The sequence below is a fragment of the Entelurus aequoreus genome, linkage group LG01, assembly GCF_033978785.1.
Source record: "Entelurus aequoreus isolate RoL-2023_Sb linkage group LG01, RoL_Eaeq_v1.1, whole genome shotgun sequence".
Lineage (NCBI taxonomy): Eukaryota > Metazoa > Chordata > Actinopteri > Syngnathiformes > Syngnathidae > Entelurus > Entelurus aequoreus.
In genome coordinates, this window is record NC_084731.1 from 21,538,487 (window position 1) to 21,561,893 (window position 23,407).

Consider the following 23,407-nt stretch of genomic DNA (forward strand, 5'->3'; position numbering starts at 1 on the left):
AGTCATCGGCAATACAAAGAGTATTTAGTTAATAGGCTCCATTCAGGATATAGTGGATTAGTAATGATTGCCTAAAAAGCCAGGACATTGTTGCTTCTACAAGCCCGACTATATTTTGCTTTGGGTGGGAGAATAAATAACAGTTAACTATCTAGCTATATATATATATATATATATATATATATATATATATATATATATATATATATATATATATATATATATATATATATATATATATATATATATATATATGTCTTAATTAGATTATCCAAAAAATAGTGCTCGATACCGTGGTAGAGCGTAATATGTATGTGTGGGAAAAAAATCACAAGACTATTTCATCTCTACAGGCCTGTTTCATGAGGGGTTTCCTCAATCCTCAGGAGATTGCAAATCTCCTGAGGATTGAGGAAACCCCTCATGAAACAGGCCTGTAGAGATGAAATAGTCTTGTGATTTTTTCCCACACATACATATATATATATATATATATATATATATATATATATATATATATATATATATATATATATATATATATATATATATATATATATATATATATATATATATATATATATATATATATATATATATCACTATATTGCTAAAAGTATTTGACCACCCATCCAAATGATCAAAATCAGGTGTCCTAATCACTTGTGACCTTCCAATTAGCCCACGTACAGTACGCAGAAAGCTTCATGGAATGGGTTTCCATGGCCGACAGCTCTATCTAAGCCATACATCACCAAGTTCAAAGCAAAGCTGTTAGAATAATTATGTACATATTATCACACTAACTTTAGTATGCTTAAAGTCTGTTGCTTTAGTTATTTAGCTATTGTGCTCAAGTTGGACTTTTCTAATCCCCCCCCTCAGACTTCTTGTCTGAGGGGTGGCCTCAGCCGTAGATGTTATCTTTGTTTTAGCCCGCTAGCAGCCAAGTACTTCAGCGAACTCAACGAAGATAAGATGACAGCACGCAGACGAAGCAGAGACTTCAAGGACCTCAACGAAGATAAGATGACAACACGCAGGCGAAATCACAAGGCACCCAGCACATTCCGTCACGTATTGTGCGTCCTGGACCTGCTTTGCATAACATGTGTGACCACTCCTTTTAGAGGCGACCTTAGTGTTGTTGATTGTGGAACTCCTGAATAAATAGAGGGACGCAGGAGCTGAACCTTAGAGCGTAGGGCGAGACTGTGACTAAGTGTTCAGCTCCATGCGTTCTCCTCATGAGCTAAATTGAACTCTGTCTCTGATTGATTCCTTGCTTCTTGTCTGATTAATAGATGTCATCAGTGCTTGAACCTGACATCGGTGCTTTACACCACGGATGCAGTGGTGTAAAGCATGTCACCACTGGACTCTAGAGCAGTGGAGTGATGAATCACGCTTTTCCATCTGGCAATCTGATGGACGAGTCTGGGTTTGGGGGTTGCCAGGAGAACGCTACATTTCGGACTGCATTGTGCCGAGTGTGAAATTTGGTGGAGGAGGAATTATGGTGTGGGGTTGTTTTTCAGCAGTTGGGCTTGGCCCCTTAGTTCCAGTGAAAATAACTTTGAATGCTCCAGGATACCAAAACATTTTGGACAATTCCATGCTCCCCTAGCTTGTGGGAACAGTTTGGAGCGGGCCCCTTCCTCTTCCAACATGACTGTGCACCAGTGCACAAAGCAAGGTCCATAAAGACATGGATGACAGAGTCTGGTGTGGATGAACTTGACTGGCCTGCACAGAGTCCTGACCTGAACACCTTTGGAATGAGTTACAACAGAGACTGAGAGCCAGGCCTACTCGACCGACGTCAGTGTGTGACCTCACCAATGCGCTTTTGGAAGAATGGTGGAAAATTCCTATAAACCCACTCCGCTACCTTGTGGACAGCCTTCCCAGAAGAGTTGAAGCTGTAATAGCTGCACAAGGTGGACCGACATCATATTGAACCTTATGGGTTAGGAATGAGATGGCACTTCAAGTTCATATGTGAGTCAAAGCAGGTCTCCATGCCTAAGTGCTTGATTAGGACAGCTGATTCTCATCATTTGGATGGGTGGCCAAATACTTTTGGCAATATAGTGTAGTTTACTTAGTGAACACACTACATGTTGAACTGTGCCAGCGTGTAAACATATGTTCTTCCATCTAATGTGTTAAGCATGCCATCACTTTTATCCCACATTAGGACATTTAGTGTACAGTATAAACTTAGTCATGCATAGTTCTTCCTCACTCTGTGGCCTCTCAGTGGTTTATTCCTTAGTACCATTAGGAGGAAGGCTTCAGACATTCTCTTCTGAGAACAGATTGACTCCTCTTGAAGTAACCTTATTACATTAAAACGATTAGACAATGGATTGAGTGAGCCGAGATGTAACAAGATACTTTTGTGGGCTTTTCTGTGTTACAGTGAGTGCTCCCATCAGATGAAATTGAATTTGTGGAACATCTGCTTCCTTTTTTGCCCCCCAGACGGAACTCTATCGTGTCTTGGTGGTAAATGGGTTTTTTTAGCCGCCTGATGTCTTCTTTGATACCGAGGTTCACCTTTGATTGACGACAAATGACTAAACATTTGTTTAAAAACATTTATTGAGGTTCTAAGAAATATATGGAATATTAGGAAAATGAGTACGTCCCTCTCTAAATTCAACATTGTGATTGCACTTGGGGTGTCTTAGAAAAGTTGAATATTTGACGATTCCATTGACCTCGCAGTGAGGCCCCATGAGATGGCGGGACATGGGGCCCATTTTGAAGCGCCACTATATACACTACCGTTCAAAAGTTTGGGGTCACCCAAACAATTTTGTGGAATAGCCTTCATTTCTAAGAACAAGAATAGACTGTCGAGTTTCAGATGAAAGTTCTCTTTTTCTGGCCATTTTGAGCGTTTAATTGACCCCACAAATGTGATGCTCCAGAAACTCAATCTGCTCAAAGGAAGGTCAGTTTTGTAGCTTATGTAATGAGTTAAACTGTTTCCAGATGTGTGAACATGGTTGCACAAGTGTTTTTTAATCATCAATTAGCCTTCTGAGCCAATGAGCAAACACATTGTACCATTAGAACACTGGAGTGATAGTTTCTGGAAATGGGCCTCTATACACCTATGTAGATATTGCACCAAAAACCAGACATTTGCAGCTAGAATAGTCATTTACCACATTAGCAATGTATAGAGTGTATTTCTTTAAAGATAAGACTAGTTTAAAGTTATCTTCATTGAAAAGTACAGTGCTTTTCCTTCAAAAATAAGGACATTTCAATGTGACCCCAAACTTTTGAACGGTAGTGTACGTACATTTCTACAGGCTGTGGACACTTCAGCGACACACAAAGGTGATGCTGAGTAACAGTTCACTTAAAAAAGTGCCAGCTTTTACTCCTCAGACTGGTTGATTTGCCTATCAGACACATATGAACCAAAACATGTGAAAGAAACATCTCTTACTAACTTGTAATTGATAAGAACGTGCCAAGCTCAAGAAAATGGCTATACTTTCAATATGATCTACCTATTTATACGGAGAAGTGGTCTGGCCGTGCCAAGCCACACTGACATCTGAGACCCATTTCAAGTTGATTGTGATGTAAAAAATAAATGTGCATGGCTTTGAGCGTGTGCACACTTTGATGCATCTGAATTTTTACTAGCGTACAGAGGTTTCTGGATTCAAACGTATGTCTGTTTTTGGTAGGAATGCCACGCAACTCGAGTTACTTGAGGTTCCAGGTCACCCTCTGCAAGACTTCCTGTCAGGCAGCAAAGCACACGTGTTTGCAGTACATCATCACTGGCTCTTTGGCGACCCAATAAAGATACCCGCTCAAGTCTTCAGTTACACACAAATTGACTTCCCGCTGTCAGAAAGACGCGATCGCTGCAATATGACAAACGGAGATTGAGACTCTCCTGTGACCATGACAACAATCTACATATTTATGTGCGCCATCGCAGCTTTTGATGGATTTTCAGCTTCCACATGCTAAAAATAGCTTCTGATGTCAAGATACTGATTCTATGTTGCATAAAGGATGGTTCAGCTTTTAGTTATCTTACAGTTGTGTGCTGCATGTTCAACAACACAGCAAAACAGAACAGTTTGGAGGGCATAATATATAGCATAGAACACGTAACATTTAACCCTTGTGCAACGTTCATATTGTTGTTACTCAGCCAGCGTTTGTGGGTCTGATGGACCCATTGCATTTTGTGGCTTTTAATGCCTCACAATCAAACACTTTTATGTTAAAATACTGAACCTACCTTATTCCAATAAACATCTGTTCAGTATTTTAACATAAAAGTGTTTGATTGTGAGGCATTAAAAGCCTCAGAATGCAACGGGTTCGTCAGACCCACAAACGCTGGCTGAGTAACAACAATGTGGACGTTGCACGGAAAATTTCTCTGCCAGTTTCTGCATCCCACAGGGATTCTTCTTTTGTGTTTCTGCACCTGCGGTTCCCACACAAGGTTGCAACATTGTTTGTCAACACTGTCTGCTCTCATTTTCTCGCACATTTGACCCTCTGATGTTGTGTGTACCTACACTCTGTCCTCCTCCTGTCTAGGCCTACTGTGTGTGTGTGTGTGTGTGTGTGTGTGTGTGTGTGTGTGTGTGTGTGTGTGTGTGTGTGTGTGTGTGTGTGTGTGTGTGTGTGTGTGTGTGTGTGTGTGTGTGTGTGTGTGTGGTACACAGAACATCAATGTCCACACTTCTATTAGACCCGGACACCTTATATGTAATAGAAATGTGTAGGGGGGGTGTATGGTGTGTGGTCATTAAATATGTATTCAGATATATGTTCTTCACAGAAAATGAGCGAAAGTCAGTAAGTCTCAGTTTGAAAAATTAATTAATTGTATACATTTTCTTTTAATAAAAAATTAAAACGTCTGCACCAACACAGCCATTAATACTACGCTCAATGTTATAGATTGCACACACTATTTTGCACCTATTTTGGATATTGCTAATTCGACTCTATGTAAGTCATTTTGAGTCCAACACACAAAGTTTTCAGTTGCTCCAAAACTATGTTAACTTTTGTAATTATTGGTACGTTGATCAGGCTTATCAACAGTTTCTAGATCCTATAGCCCCCTGGCCGACCCAATAATCACTGATAAAGAGGTGACGTCACTGCTCCAAAAATCTTGTCGTGAAGCTGACAGAGTCTGCGCCTTGTAATTTTGTGAAAATGAGTTCGCTAACAGTCTGATACAGATCGGAAAGGGATGTTTCGGTCATGTACAAACCCCGTTTCATATGAGTTGGGAAATTGTGTTAGATGTAAATATAAACGGAATACAATGATTTGCAAATCCTTTTCAACCCATATTCATTTGAATGCACTACAAAGACAAGATATTTGATGTTCAAACTCATAAACTTTAATTTTTTTTGCAAATAATAATTAACTTAGAATTTCATGGCTGCAACACGTGACAAAGTAGTTGGGAAAGGGCATGTTCACCACTGCGTTACATGGCCTTTCCTTTTAACAACACTCAGTAAACGTTTGGGAACTGAGGAGACACATTTTTGAAGCTTCTCAGGTGGAATTCTTTCCCATTCTTGCTTGATGTACAGCTTAAGTTGTTCAACAGTCTGGGGGTCTCCTTTGTGGTATTTTAGGCTTCATAATGCGGCACACATTTTCAATGGGAGACAGGTCTGGACTACAGGCAGGCCAGTCTAGTACCTGCACTCTTTTACTATGAAGCCACGTTGATGTAACACGTGGCTTGGCATTGTCTTGCTGAAATAAGCAGGGGCGTCCATGGTAACGTTGCTTGGATGGCAAGATATGTTGCTCCAAAACCTGTATGTACCTTTCAGCATTAATGGTGTCTTCACAGATGTGTAAGTTACCCATGTCTTGGGCACTAATACACCCCCATACCATCACAGATGTTGGCTTTTCAACTTTGCGCCTATAACAATCCGGATGGTTCTTTTCTTCTTTGGTCCGGAGGACACGACGTCCACAGTTTCCAAAAGTAATTTGAAATGTGGACTCGTCAGACCACAGAACACTTTTACACTTTGTATCAGTCCATCTTAGATGAGCTCAGGCCCAGCGAAGCCGACAGCGTTTCTGGGTGTTGTTGATAAATGGTTTTCGCCTTGCATAGGAGAGTTTTAACTTGCACTTACAGATGTAGCGACCAACTGTAGTTACTGACAGTGGGTTTCTGAAGTGTTCCTGAGCCCATGTGGTGATATCCTTTACACACTGATGTCGCTTGTTGATGCAGTACAGCCTGAGGGATCCAAGGTCACGGGCTTAGCTGCTTACGTGCAGTGATTTCTCCAGATTCTCTGAACCCTTTAATGATATTACGGACCGTAGATGGTGAAATCCCTAAATTCCTTGCAATAGCTGGTTGAGAAAGGTTTTTTTTAAACTGTTCAACAATTTACTTACACATTTGTTGACCCTCGCCCCATCCTTGTTTGTGAATGACTGAGCATTTCATGGAATCTACTTTTATACCCAATCATGGCACCCACCTGTTCCCAATTTGCCTGTTCACCTGTGGGATGTTCCAAATAAGTGTTTGATGAGCATTCCTCAACTTTATCAGTATTTATTGCCACCTTTCCCAACTTCTTTGTCACGTGTTGCTGGCATCAAATTCTAAAGTTAATGATTATTTGCAAAAAAAAAATGTTTATCAGTTTGAACACCAAATATGTTGTCATTGTAGCATATTCAACTGAATATGGGTTGAAAATTATTTGCCAATCATTGTATTCCGTTTATATTTACATCTAACACAATTTCCCAACTCATATGGAAACGGGGTTTGTGTTTACGACCAGGCAAGTGGCGAGATCCCACATTCTTCACAAGTTTTCTAGTATGTTCACTATTTTATTTAACGACAAACTTGCAATAAGAAGCATATGTTTAATGTACTGTAAGCTTTTTTGATCAAATAAAGCCAATAATGCAATTTTTTGTGGTCCCCTTTATTTAGAAAAGTACCGAAAAATGTCGAAACAATTTTGGTACCGGTACCAAAATATTGGTATCAGGACAACAGTACTTTGGCTAGATTACTATGATGACAATACTCTATTTTTACTTGCAGCAGTTTTCAATAAAGCAAAAAAAAAAATAGTCACTTAAAAAAAACAAAAAAAACAATATTGACCCTCTTTTGAAATTTTCACAAAGAGGGTTGATTAATTACGACAAACTGTATTTGCTTTGGCGATTACACACATCATTTCAGCTTGGTGACAGATTGCAAATCATATGTAATTTTAATTACTACAGACACGTAAAAAAGACATGGAATAATACCACTAACCCCCCAGACAGGGCAGGGCTTCATTATTGGACGGTGAATGTGACATTTCCAACAGCAACTGACTGGGAAGAAAAGAATGAGCTGCGGCCGTCGGAGAAGAGCCTGAAAACAGAGGCTACCTCTGTCAAAGGTGTCAAAGTTCACATGCAGCGAATGAATGCACCCCCCCCCATTGGTTTGTTTCCGCTCTGTCCTCCCCCCCTCTCCTCTGCCTCTGTATCATGGAACATCACTGTGGGGCAGAAATCCCCTCGCTGATGTCTGCTGGGCTGCATAATGAGAATAAATGAGCTGGAAGTAAATAAGCGGGCTGTGTGTTGCTCGCCACTCCATACCACTCAGCTCGCAGCCTTTCATCAAAAATGAAGATGGATTATGTTGGCGCGGGATCATAACAATCGTGTAGTGTTTTATTCATTCAAGTGGATATTTGGAAACACACAACACATACATCTTGACCAATTTGTGACATTGCGTTTGATATGTGTTGCCGTTATTCAGTTATATCCATTACATACTGTTTATTTTTACTTTGTTAGTAATTAAGAAATGGGTAGTTCAACAGTTAGCACCTGTTATTTACAGTCAGGATGTTATAGTGCAAACACTGAAATACCAGTAGTGGAATGCTGATATTTACCAAAGTAAAAAAATAATGTGGTCAAACTCAAGCTTCCCTTGAGTGTTAAATTGCCATCTTACCAATTAGCTGATGCATATGTTTCCAACTTGGTGGGGAAAAAAAGTTGTTTTCTGTTCAGGCATGAGCGTTTGGTGATGTAGACCAAGTCTCGTGTGGAAAAACTGCACAAAGTCCTAAACTCAACCTTATCCAATACCTTTGGGACGATCTAATTGATCAGGTCCTATTGGTATTTTTATCAATGTGCATCAGTTGCAGAAAGTATTTATTAATAAGAGTGTCCAAAAAATATTTTTCAAAATCAAGCTAGTAAGAAGAACATTTATATCATGTGCTGTCATCTGTGTCAGTAAGAAATGTTCACATTTCACCCGACAAGAAATCAATTTCCAACTGGAGAAAACATGTTGTAAATTGTATATGATTTTCATGTTTTACACACACACACACGCACACACACACACACACACACACACACACTCACACACACACACACACACACACACACACACACACACACGCATGCACGCACGCACACACACACACACACACACACACACACACACACACACACACACTCTTATATTTGTTACCTTCTTGAGACCTCCGAAAAAAGCCGACCTCTTTAGGACCACCCTTTCTAGATATATAAATATTTGTATTTACAACATTAATAATATATACATACTATGCAAATATAAAAAAAAACTTGTTGTGAAAAACGAGTTGGAATTTCACAAGAAAAACTTTGAATTTTAGCAGTATTATGATAAAAGTCGTCATTTTACTCAACGCAAGTCGAAATTTTACAGGAAAAACTGAACATTTGTGCAATATTACGATCAAAGTTGGAATTTTACTCAATGACAGTCCCATTTGTACAAGAAAAGCTTAACATTTTAGGCAATTTTATGAAAAGAGTCGTAATTTTACTCGACAAAAGTCACACTTTTTTAAGAACACTTTAAAATGTTGGAAATATTATAATAATCTGAATTTTACTTGACAAAAGTCATAATTTTACTCAAATGAGTAAATGAGTTGGAATTTCACAAGAAAAACTTAGAATTTTAGCAGTATTATGATAAAAGTCGTCATTTTACTCAACGCAAGTCAAAATTTTACAAGAAAAACTGAACATTTGTGCAATATTATGATCAAAGTTGGAATTTTACTCAATGACAGTCGCAATTGCACAAGAAAAGCTTAACATTTTGGCAATTTTATGAAAAGAGTCGTAATTTTACTCGACAAAAGTCACAATTTTTAAGAACACTTTAAAATGTTGGCAATATTATAATCATCTGAATTTTACATGACAAAAGTCATAATTTTACTCAAAAAATGTCACTATTTTACAAGAAAAAATTGGCAATATGGTGATAAAAGTCAAAATTTTGCATTAAAAAGTAATAATTTTACATAAAAAAAGTAGGTTTGTTTGTAATTGTTTTTTAATCTGTATTATTATAGGGGGCACATTTAAATTTCTTACACACACTTGTTATTACATATGTTGGCCAGAGGGGGAGCATTTAACATTTGTGTACACACTTGTTATTTCATATGTTGGCCAGAGGGGGAGCACTTCAAATTTTTACACACACCTGTTATTTCATATGTTGACCAGAGGGGGAGCACTTTTAAAACCGACACACAGTGATTTTGAAAAAATCCGTCCTTTTTAGGACCACCCTAATTTTGATAGATTTCACCACCAGGGGTGCAAATGAGACATTCTCTATCAAATGCTATTGTTTTCCGTATTGGGACCATGATTTCGGTCATAACTTGTTCACCGGTCCTCATATGGAAGGTACTTTTCCTTGTCGATGTCTCAAGAAGGGTATAAATACAAGAACACACACACACACACACACACACACACACACACACACACACACACACACACACACACACACACACACACACACACACACACACACACACACACGATTGTGGTCCAAGAACCATTAAAAAATAGCTACTAAATAAATCCGAAGTTACTCACAAGTTACTCAATACTTGAGTAGTTTTTCACGCACTACTTATTCAATTATTTTAATGACTACTTTTAAATTTTAATTGTGTAATATTATTGTAAAGAAATGGTACTCTTACTTAAGTAATTGTTTTGGGTATTTCACCCAACTCTGTTAATACTATACTTTACCCAACTCTGTTAATACTATAGATTACATAGTGGTTCTGTATATGGAGTATGGCTGTGTGAGATCTAAACATTTGCAATCCAACCGTGGAAATGTATTGAAGATAAATGAAATAAAATCCTAAATTCATAACATGATTTTATCTCAGTAAATATTGTGCTGCAATCCATATTTTTTAGTCTTGAGTCTTACAAAAAATACTGTTCACTTTGTGGCCGCACACAAAGTCAAAGACTCACCTCCGGACCTACTTACCGTATATTTCGGACTATAGGGTGCCCCGGATTATAAGGTGCACTGCCGATGAATGGTCTATTTTTGATCTTGTTTCATATATAAGGCACACCGGATTATAAAGCGCATTAAAAGGAGTCATTATTTTTTTCTAAATGTAAAACACTTCCTTGTGGTCTACATAACATGTAATGGTGGTTCTTTGGTCAAAATGTTGCATAGATTATGTTTTACAGATCATCTTCAAGCCGCTTTCTGACAGTCGCTTCAGGATGCGCCGTTTTTGTGGGCGGTCTTACTTACGTGGCTCACCTTCGACAGCGTCTTCTCCCCGTCATCTTTGTTGTAGCGGTGTAGCGTGCAAGGACGGGAATGGAAGAAGTGTCAAAAGATGGAGCTAACTGTTTTAATGATATTCAGACTTTACTTAAATCAATAACGGAGCAGCGTCTCCTCATTCGCCGGAAATTTGTCCCGTGAAAAACCCTCCGACCGGAACTCTCTAATAACTAAAGTTCCTTGGGTGATTAATGTGAACTCACAATACCGGTATGTTTTAGCGTTTTCATGGCAAATTTACTGACAGATATAAGTAAGAACTTTACACTACTTTATATTAGAAATGGCAACAGCGGAGGATGAATGTCCATAACAAGAAGACAGAGAAAAAGAAGAAGCTTATGGACGACGGGGTCGGGCATAGACTACAAAGGCGGATGCACGCAATTTTTCAGGATTTATGCAGATCCCAAATACAGATCAACAGGTACCAGAAGGTAAGAAAAGTTGCATTTGCATAATATTGCGAAACAAAAGGCCAGATAATATGTCTTACCTTATACACACACCATAATAATACTTGTATGTTTATTGCGCCGACAATCCATCAAGCGGCGCGGCTTCATAACTTACCAAAGTCGTACTAAAACATGTTGATAGATTTTTGAGCGCCGTGTGTAATGTTCTATATTTTCAATGGAACATATACAATTTTGGTGCTGTTTATTTGAGTCATATTGCAGTCTACACGTATCTCTTATGTGTGATTGCCATCTACTAGTCACACTTATCATTTCACTATGTACCAAATAAAATATGTTTATTGCGCCGACAATCCATCAAGCGGTGCGGCTTCATAGCTTACCAAAGTCGTACTAAAACATTTTGATAGATTTTTGAGGTCCTTGTGTAATGTTCTATATTTTTAAAGGAACATATTCAATGTTGGTGTTGTTTACCGTAATTTCCGGACTATAAGCCGCTACTTTTTCCCCTCGTTCTGGTCCCTGCGGCTTATACAACGGTGCGGCTTATTTACGGCCTGTTCTTCTCCGACACCGACGAAGAGGATTTCGGTGGTTTTAGTACGCAGGAGGAAGACGATGACACTATGATTAAAGACTGACTTTTCATATACAGGTAGGCTGGTTATTTTGATAACGTACAGGCGAGCACTTTGTATTACTTTGCACCGTTGTATTATTTGTACTCTGCACGAATGCTGTTCGCCATGTCAAAGATGTGAGAGTTTGATTGAATGATTGAAAGATTTATTGTTAATAAATGGGACGTTTTGCGTTCCCAAACAGTCATCTCTGTCCCGACAATCCCCCCCGTGGTAGCAGAAACCCCTATATACTACGCTAATTACACATCAAAACCCTGCGGCTTATAGTCGGGTGCGGCTTATATATGGAGCAATCTGTATTTTCCCCTAAATTTAGCTGGTGCGGCTTATAGTCGGGTGCGGCTTATAGTCCGGAAATTACGGTACTTGAGTCATACTGCCATCATATTGCAGTCTACACGTAGCTCTTATGTTTTACTGCCATCTACTGGTCACACTTATCATTACACCATGTACCAAATAAAAATTGCTTCAAGGTCGGTAAGCAAAACCAGAATTATCCCGTACATTCGGCGCACCGGGTTATAAGGCGCACTGTCGAGTTTTGAGGGGAAAAAAATATATTTTAAGTGCGCCTTGTAGTCCGGAAAATACGGTTTATATTTTTATCGTTCGATTAAAAACGAAAAACATAAACAATGCTTCAATGACCCACCTTATTATACTATAGGTGAATGCACTACAGCTTTAAAGTTTCATATTTAGCCTCTAACAAATACAATATATTCAGATTTAGAGTTGTAAAATGCATTGCTCTGTATTCTATAGTGCATATGTGTTTTTTATGGGAGTATGAGCTTTTTTTACCTGACGACACAACCGTGCGTCGCTGAATCCCTTGTCTGGTATTGAGCATGGTCGAAAGATTGCACAGGAATATGCAAATTTTTCTCTATCAACATCGTTTGTGGTAAAAGTTACATACAATCCACCCCTGATGATGCAACTTGTCTGTGCGCAGCAACCTTTATAATTGAGACCCCGGTTGTCGCATATTTACGCCAAAGTTTTGTACAAATGTTTTGGAAAAGCACACCGAGACCAACGTCATGGAGCCCTTTTGCTCGCTTGCAGAGAGTTGAGAGTCGATGAGGATTAGCGGTCAATTTCCTCGAAAGAAATGCAAGATTAACATCTGCAGCTTCCTTCCTGCTCCTGTGAGCTTCCATGCATCACGGCCCCTTCATCCGCACTGCAAAAGAGAGCTGACAAGATATAAGATAAAAAGACTAGATTTGAGGGAAAAAAAAGGGAAATTATCTGTCCATGCAGCTAGTTAATTTACTTGAGATCACAATTTATATATTTAGAAATTAGCAGGATTTTTAAGAGAGAAAACAACTATTTTATACTGAAAACAAGCATTATTCACCAATTTTTAAAGTAAGCATCTTATTTGAATGGTTAATTTTTGGCGTCAAGACTGGACGACGACGTGCAGATAAGCCCGGTATTTAATCATTCTTAATAGAGATGTCCGATAATATCGGACTGCCGATATTATCGGCCGATAAATGCTTTAAAATGTAATATCGGAAATTATTGGTATTGGTTTCAAAAAGTAAAATGTATGACTTTTTAAAACGCAGCTGTGTACACGGACGTAGGGAGAAGTACAGAGCGGCAATAAACCTTAAAGGCACTGCCTTTGCGTGCCGACCCAATCACATAATATCTGCGGCTTTTCACACACACAAGTGAATGCATGCATACTTGGTCAACAGCCATACAGGTCACACTGAGGGTGCCCGTATAAACAACTTTAACACTGTTACAAATATGCGCCACACTGTGAGCCCACACCAAACAAGAATGACAAACACATTTCGGGAGAACATCCGCACCGTAACACAACATAAACACAACAGAACAAATACCCAGAACCCCTTGCAGCACTAACTCTTCCGGGACGCTACAATATACACCCTCTACCCCCCACCCCAACCTCCTCATGCTCTCTCAGGGAGAGCATGTCCCAAATTCCAAGCTGCTGTTTTAAGGCGTGTTAAAAAAAAGAATGCACTTTGTGACTTCAATAATAAATATGGCAGTGCCATGTTGGCATTTTTTTCTGAAACTTGAGTTGATTTATTTTGGAAAACCTCGTTACATTGTTTAATGCATCCAGCGGAGCATCACAACAAAATTAGGCATAATAATGTGTTAATTCCACCACTGTATATATCGGTTGATATCGGAATCAGTAATTAAGAGTTGGACAATATCGGAATATCGGATATCGGCAAAAGAGCCATCATCGGACATCTCTAATTCTTAACATCGGATGAACATCAAACCAGCGCACTGCTGGGAAACAAACAAAAAGGGTCGAGGCTAGCCTTAGCTCAGCATAAACATAACAGAAAGCATCGAGTACGCCAAGCCTAAAACATGAAAGCTAGCGGCTGACGGGCATAACTATAACAACCGTCGGGTGGAGCGAAACAAGACTGTCATCCCGACTGAACAAACAAGGCAGGTATACATAGCTCTCTGATTAGTGATCAGGAGCAGGTGAGCGTCCCGACCACTAATCGAAGACAGGTGCAAATAATCAGCGCCCATGGCAACAAACAACACTAAAGAGGGTGCTGAAAACAGAAAATGACAATACACTAAGGATATAACAAACTAAACATAACAGGGAATGATGACAATTCTCTGAATTTTAACATTTTAAAAGTAGAAGAGTTAAAATACAATTATCCATGCTAAAATTAAGATTATGATGTAAAGTCAAACTAAAAATAAGTACCGTCAATTCCAGACTTTTTTCCTAAACTTTGAACCCTGTGGCTTAAAGTTAAAGTACCAATGATTGTCACACACACACACCAGGTGTGGCGAAATTATTCTCTGTATTTGACCAATACTCCCTTGTTCACCACCTGGGAGGTGAGGGGAATAATTTTTGGTGATTGAACCCCCAATTGCAGCCCTTGATGCTGAGTGCCAAGCAGGGAGGTAATGGGTCCCATTTTTTATAGTCTTTGGTATGTCTCGGCCGGGGTTTGAACTCACGATCTACCGATCTCAGGGCGGACACTATAACCACTAGGCCACTGAGTAGGTGTGTTAAAACAGAGCGGCTAATTTATGGGGTTTTTTTCGCTAACGGCAATAAGAATTTTAAATTTGTTTTAAATGGCAAAACCACTTAGAGAGTGTTTTATTGTTTTTAGTATGGCGTCCTTTCTGGATGAATTTGTCCACTGCAGGGGCTTTGTCTGTTTCCATTTATCGGTAGTGCTTTTGTTTCTCTTTTTTTCTTCTTCAACCAGCGTGCCGTTTAGTCTTCTGGCCATCCATAGCGTTTTTAATCCTATGGATTCTTCATTCATCACTCCAAGCAAAGTTTGTAAGTTTTACAGTACAACTAAAACTGTTTTTACTTACTAAATCGCACCATTTGTGAGTGTTTTCATGCATATCTGTATATGTTATCATTAGCTAATATGCTAACACGTTTAAGAGTGTCTGTGTTATTAGTATTAAGTTACAAAGGCATTATTTTTGTATTGTTTCAGTTTTACAAATTCCTCAGTAAATTCACCAAACCGTCACTGTAAAAAAAAACATCTGCAGCTAGTGGGTCCGTGACGATGACTTCTGTTTTGTTTGATTATCCATTTTACTGCTGTGTTACAGGCACTGTATGGAAACAATTAAGGTATGTAAATAAATATTGACAGAATATTTGTGTGTAAATACCGTAATTTCCAGACCATAGGGCACACCAGATTATAAGGCACACTATTTTTGATCTGTTTTTATATATAAGGCGCAAAGGATTATAAAGCGCATTAAAGGAGTCATTATTTTTTTGTAAATGTAAAACACTTCCTTGTGGTCTACATCAGTCATTTTCAACCAGTGTGCCATGAGAGATCGTCAGGTGTGCCGTGAGAAATTATTTAATATCTCCTAATTAACCATTGTCGGGTGTCCGTGATATAATAAAGTGCGGCAGATAATGTAATACTCATCTATTTCAGTAGGTGGCAGCAGAGGGCGATAAATACCTGTAAAGACTATCGAGTTAGCGCTGCGCATCACGTGACAGTGACAGTTTGGGATCGCAGCAAGAGGAGGCGAGCAAGTGACAGTGATGGAGAAGTTTTTGAGAAGGGAAAATGCAAATGGCGAACAGGGTCCTGGACAAAATTCTGACACAGATGAAGGCTCTAGTATGAGTGGTCTACAAAATAAAAAAAGACGGTGAGCTCGAGGCAATAAAGCGAAAGTTATCTTTCATTTGGATTGACTTTCACCGGGGATGCGACAGCACCGACTCCGCAGTGCTTGGTGTGGTGGTGAGAAGCTATCCAATAGCGCCATGGTGCCAAGCAAGCTTAAACTCCATCTCCAAACGAAACACCCCGATGGACTATTTTGTACGCTTACGTACAAACAATGAGAAAAAGGCAACTTTTCTGAGAAAAACCACAAAGGTAAACAAGAGAGCCCTCCAAGCTTGCTACCTTGTTGTTGAACTCGTAGCTAAATCAAAAAAGTCCCACACTGTGGCAGAAACATTAATACTGCGAGCTTGTAAAGCCATTGTAATAGTAGTGCGTATAAATACATTTAGAAAACTATATTATTAACTATATGTATTATATACTGTGTTAGAGTGTCATTTTGTGTCATTTTGGTTGGTGGTGTGCCGCAGGATTTTGTAAATGTAAAAAGTGTGCCGCGGGCTTAAAAAAGGTTGAAAATCACTGGTCTACATAACATGTAATGGTGGTTCTTTGGTCAAAATGTTGCATAGATTATGTTTTAAAGATCATCTTCAAGCCGCTTTCTGCGTGCAAGGACGGGAGTGGAAGAAGTGTCAAAAGACGGAGCTAACTGTTTTAATGACATTCAGACTTTACTTCAATCAATAACAGAGCAGCATCTCCTCATCCGGAAACAACAACACCGGAAATGTGTCCCGTGAAAAACTGTCCGACCAGAACTCTCTAATAACTAAAGTTCCTTGGGTGAATAATGTAGACTCACTACACCGGTATGTTTTAGCGCTTTCATGGCGAGTTTACTGACAGATATAAGTAAGAACTTTACACACATTTTTATTAGAAATGGCAACAGCGGAGGATGAATGTCCCATAACAAGAAGATAGAGAAAAAGAAGAAGCTTATCGACTACGGTGTCGGCACGGGCTACAAAGGCGGACTCGTGCAATTTTTCAAGATTCATGCAGATCCCAAATAAAGATCAGCAAGTACCAGAAGGTAAGAAAAGTTGCTTTTGCATAATATTGCGAAACAAAACGCCAGATAATATGTCTTACCTTATACACACACCATAATAATACTCGTATGTTGAAGCACATCAAGCGGTGCGGCTTCATAGCTACCAAAGTCGGACTAAAACACTTTATATATATTTTTGGGCGCCGTGTGCAATGTTCTATATTTTCAATGGAACATACACAAGGTTGGCAATGTTTACTTGAGTCATATTGCCATCATAGTGCAGTCTACACGTATCTCTTATGTTTGACTGCCATCTACTGGTCACACTTATCATTACACCATGTACCGAATAAAATTGCTTTGAGGTCGGTAAACAAAACCAGAATTATTCCGTACATTAGGCGCACCGGCTTATAAGGCGCACTGTCGAGTTTTGAGAAGAAAAAAATGACTTTAAGTGCGCTATAATCCGGAAAATACGGTATGTCTTTCTTTCTTTCCGCGTTTCCACAATTTAGTGTTTTGTGTAAGCTTTGGCAGTAATAAGTAGAATATGTTTGCTACTACAAGTTTGCTCATGCATGTCATCGATTATTAAAAACATTATTGGTCGGACACAATCTAAAACAAGATTGGGAAGTGGTAACAATTTTAGATGATTTGCTCCTGTAATTGCTCAATTTTTCTACACTTCAATAGTGTGGCAGTTCAATTATGACCCCGTTAATATTTCAGGAGTGTGTAGCATAGCATAAGCAGGCTGACTGTCGAGTTTTGAAAAAAATAATAGATTTTAGGTGCGACTTATAGTCCGGAAAATACGGTATATATTTTGATCACTCAATTAATGAGAAAAACGAACACTGCTTCAATGACCAACCTTATTATACTGTAAGTGCATGCACTACAGCTTTATAGTTTCATATTTAGGCTCTGACAAATACAATGTTTTTAGAATTAGAGGAAATCCTTGTGCCCCGTTGCGCTCCATAGTCCGGAAAATATGGTAAATATCTCTTAAAGGCCTACTGAAACCCACTACTACCGACCACGCAGTCTGATAGTTTATATATCAATGATGAAATCTTAACATTGCAACACATGCCAATACGGCCGGGTTAACTTATAAAGTGCAAATTTAAATTTCCCGCCACACTTCCGGTTGAAAACGTCTATGTATGATGACATATGCGCGTGACGTCAATGGTGAATACGGAAGTATTCGGACCCATTGAATCCAATACAAAAAGCTCTGTTTTATCCCAAAATTCCACAGTATTCTGGACATCTGTGTTGGTGAATCTTTTGCAATTTGTTTAATGAACAATGGAGACTGCAAAGAAGAAAGCTGTAGGTGCGATCCGTGTATTAGCGGCGGACTACAGCAACACAACCAGGAGGACTTTGAGTTGGATAGCAGACGCGCTACCGTGAGTACAGCTTTGGCTTCCAAACATTTGATCGCTTGCCCGTACGTGCGTGTCGCTATGTGCATGTCACGTACGTAACTTTGGGGAAATATATGTTTCTTGCCGACTCTGATGGCGGCCGGGGTGTCGTCGAAAGCTACAACGCCCGCCGTCGCCGCCGTCCCGTAGCTAAGTTAGCTTCAATGGCGTCGTTAGCAACAGCATTGTTAAGCTTCGCCAAGCAGGAAATTATTAACCGTGTATTTACATGTCCATGGTTTAATAGTATTGTTGATCTTCTGTATATCCTTCCAGTCAGGGGTTTATTTATTTTGTTTCTATCTGCATTTGAGCCCGATGCTATCACGTTAGCTCAGTAGCTAAAGAGCTTTGCCGATGTATTGTCGTGGAGATAAAAGTCACTGTGAATGTCCATTTCGCGTTCTCGACTTTCATTTTCAAGAGGATATAGTATTCGAGGTGGTTTAAAATACTAATCCGTGATCCACAATAGAAAAAGGAGAAAGTGTGGAATCCAATGAACCCTTGTACCTAAGTTACGGTCAGAGCAAAAAAAGATACGTCCTGCACTGCACGCTAGTCCTTCACTCTCACTTTCATCATCCACAAATCTTTCATCCTCGCTCAAATTAATGGGGTAATCGTCGATTTCTCGGTCCGAATCGCTCTCGCTGCATTGTAAACGATGGGAAAATGTGAGGAGTCCTTCCTCCGGTGACGTCACACTACTTCCGGTATAGGCAAGGCTTTTTTTTTATCAGCAACCAAAAGTTGCAAACTTTATCGTCGTTGTTCTCTACTAAATCCTTTCAGCAAAAATATGGCAATATCGCGAAATGATCAAGTATGACACATAGAATGGATCTGCCATCCCCGTTTAATTAAAAAAAAAACATTTCAGTAGGCCTTTAAAACTAGGAACAGTTCTAGAAATAACCTTTTACACAACCTTATTTTCAATTCCAAATCAATATCATTGTTTTACATCATATTTCCTTGCGGCAGTCCGCCCCAAGTGTAGGCGCCCTTTTTTTTCCCCGGAGACTGGAATCTGCTCTGCCAATCTGCAGTGCCTCTTTGTGGAATCATTTCCTCTTTACGAGAGCAACAAGGACCATCCCCATGCTCAATATTGGTTGGAGGATTCAGAAGTGTCTAGGAGAAGACAGGTGGGGGGGCTTACCATATGAATGCTGTTACCATAGCAATCCACATATTGCAGTTATAAAAATGTGAGCAGAGACTGGAGACTGGTGCCAGACTACTGACACTGTCCATCATTTTATTAATAAGGAAATGGGGAATTAGCATCCCCCTCTCCCCTACAGTAATATACCAGTCAGAGTCTACGATAAAGACGAAGGGCTCTCATTAGATTTGTGCATTTGTGTTTGCCGCAGTTGTCTGTTCGAGCTCGGCACAGTTAGGAGATAATGTATTCAGCAGCGCCTGAGCCATTCTACAAATGTGTGTAGTCCTCCATTGTTGAGAATCAAGAGAAAAATCAGCACAATAAGAGCCGCCTCCTTCATTTCCTTGTCATACATATTTAACCGGCTAGAACAAGATCTGCGTTTCGAGCTTTCATTTCACGCATTGGGAAAATGTATCTCAACTTCAAGATTACATTTTTTTTTTATGAATGACATGAATCGTTGCAGAAAAAAAAAGCGTTAGATAATTGCATTTCTATGTGCTCGAATGCAACACAATGATTGTCTGATCATGCAAGTAATTGCTTTTTTTTTTTTTAAAAATGGGTTGACAGGATCAAATCTCTGGGAACTCATATGCAAGATTTCCGATCGTACGCAATGGTGTATTCATTTATGACTGGGTTCACTCAAGATGAAGAATAACATTAGAGAGACACAACTAAGCTGTATAACCTTATGTACTGTACTCGACTCCAACGAAAGAACATTCTATGAGAAGGTTTGAACAGGAAAATAATGCGCCAGTCGGAGAGGGGAGTGTTGTATGACGGCTGTAGAATTGGGCCCATGGGATAACAGTGGTGTTATTCTGTCCGTTTCAATTAAATGTCTGCAGGAACCTTCAGAGGGGCGACCAACATGTTTGGTAGACATACGAACCCTGCCCACGGGGGAAAAGATGTGGGATCAATTGATGATAAAATGAATGTACCAAGGAATCAATAATTTAGATCCATAATCGAGTCTAAAGCCCTGGGGCCAATTAAGAAGCAAAAATGTAAAACAACAGTAATACCTTATTTATTTTGTTTTGTTTAAATAAGTCCAGTTTATATATATGTACACTACCGTTCAAAAGTTTGGGGTCACATTGAAATGTCCTTATTTTTGAAGGAAAAGCACTGTACTTTTCAATGAAGATAACTTTAAACTAGTCTTAACTTTAAAGAAATACACTCTATACATTGCTAATGTGGTAAATGAATATTCTAGCTGCAAATGTCTGGTTTTTGGTGCAATATCTGCATAGGTGTATAGAGGCCCATTTCCAGCAACTATCACTCCAGTGTTCTAATGGTACAATGTGTTTGCTCATTGGCTCAGAAGGCTAATTGATGATTAGAAAACCCTTGTGCAATCATGTTCACACATCTGAAAACAGTTTAGCTCGTTACAGAAGCTACAAAACTGACCTTCCTTTGAGCAGATTGTGTTTCTGGAGCATCACATTTGTGGGGTCAATTAAACGATCAAAATGGCCAGAAAAAGAGAACTTTCATCTGAAACTCGACAGTCTATTCTTGTTCTTAGAAATGAAGGCTATTCCACAAAATTGTTTGGGTGACCCCAAACTTTTGAACGGTAGTGTATATATATATATATATATATATATATATATATATATATATATATATATATATATATATATATACATATAGCCTTTGTGTTTTTTTCCTGACTTAACCTGTGTATATATATATATATATATATATATATATATATATATATATATATATATATATATATATATATATATATATATATATATATATATATATATATATATATATATATATATATATGTTTTTTTCCTGACTTAACCTGTGTATATATATATATATATATATATATATACTGTATATATATATATATATATATATATATATATATATATATATATATATATATATATATATATATATATATATATATATATATATATATATATATATATATATATATATATATATATATACACAGGTTAAGTCAGGAAAAAAACACAAAGGCTATTTCATAACCCAAAGCTCATGACCATAGGTGAGAATAGGGACGTAGATCGACCGGTAAATGGAGAACTTTGCCTTCCGGCTTAGTTCCTTCTTCACCAGGACGGACCGATACAGGGTCCGCATCCCTGCAGACGCTGCCCCGATCTGACTTAGACTTAGACAAACTTTAATGATCCGCAAGGGAAATTGTTCAACACAGTAGCTCAGTTACAATGATGGAAAGTGTAAGGATGGAAAGGACAATGCAGGTATAAATAGACTAGTATGGCGATAAAAAAATCTAACATATATACGAATATATACAATATGTGTACAGAATAATATATATTCAGATATATTATATTATGTCTATAACATATATACAATATATACCAATGACCATGAACAATATTACAGTATATACAGTATATGTGACAGCAGCAGCATAAAATAGAGAGTAGATCCAGCAGAAAATAGAAAATAGACAATAAAAACAAAGAGAAGTAGCTAACATGTCAGGTGTCAGGTAATAGGCAAATATCATCTATTGCTGTATGGCGAGTGATTACACAGCTGGATGGAGTGTGGAATGAAGGAGTTCTTGAATCGCCTGTCCATCTCACGATCTACTCTTCCCTCACTCGGGTACAAGACCCAAAGGTACTTGAACTCCTTCACTTGGGAAAGGCTCTCCTCCCAAACCCAGAGATGGCATTCCACCTTTATCCGGGCGAGAACCATGGACTCGGACTTCTACATGCAGATTTTTATCCCAGTCGCTTCACAGTCAGCTGCAAACCGATCCAGCCAGAGTTGAAGATACTTGTCAGATGAAGCTAGCAGGACCACATTATCCGCAAAAAGCAGAGAAGTAATTCTGATGCCACCAAACCGTATCCCCTTAACGCACTGACTGCGCCAAGAAATACTGGTTTTATGTAATGTCAATATGTGGAACCTTTGTCTCAGTAGTTACCCCCCATTGCATTAATTGTTGTGACAAATCCCTCTAAGTTTTGAGCACGGCTTTTTGTTTCTTTTTGGTCCACGATCTCAATGTGAAAGGGTGGTTGTTTCATTTAGAAATTTATTTTGATGTCCTTTCCTGTTCTGAATCATTATGATGTATTTATTATGAATATTAACTAGAGGTAGGAGCTCAATTGTTTCGATGACCAAGCTGTTAACGTAAAAAAAATAAAATGTTATCTCAAATTAGCCTCGTCCATTATAATTAATTAAATTCCATTCAATTTGTGCTTGCCTCGCCAAAATAACACACTTTTAGGATGTAACATGCCTTTAAAAAGAGAACTTGTAGATCATAAATATGGTTTGACAATCAATACAATTGAATGAGCTACAAACAACTACAGTCATTCTATGAAATAATGTAACAATTAGCAGTATTTATCGTTGTTTATGCTTCACACGGATATCTTAAAGTGATGGACTGGAGATGTCAAAATTGACAGCAACTGACATGTAGGTCTGCATAAGACCCAGAAGCAAGTCTAATGGTCGATCGTCCAATTTGTAGAAAATAAAGAATTTAAAAACATCTGGCAGACTTTTCAGCAGCTTCTCCATATTTTCATGGATACATGTTCGCTGTGTGGATGTTGTTTTGGTGCAAAAACTGAATTCTGCGTTGGGATGCTGAAGACTGAACTATTTTTCTAGTGTAGTAACAAATCGGCGTGGTTCGGTATTTTCAGGGCATTCAATCGATCACAACCGGACTGATTGGTTTTTCTCCTCGTCTC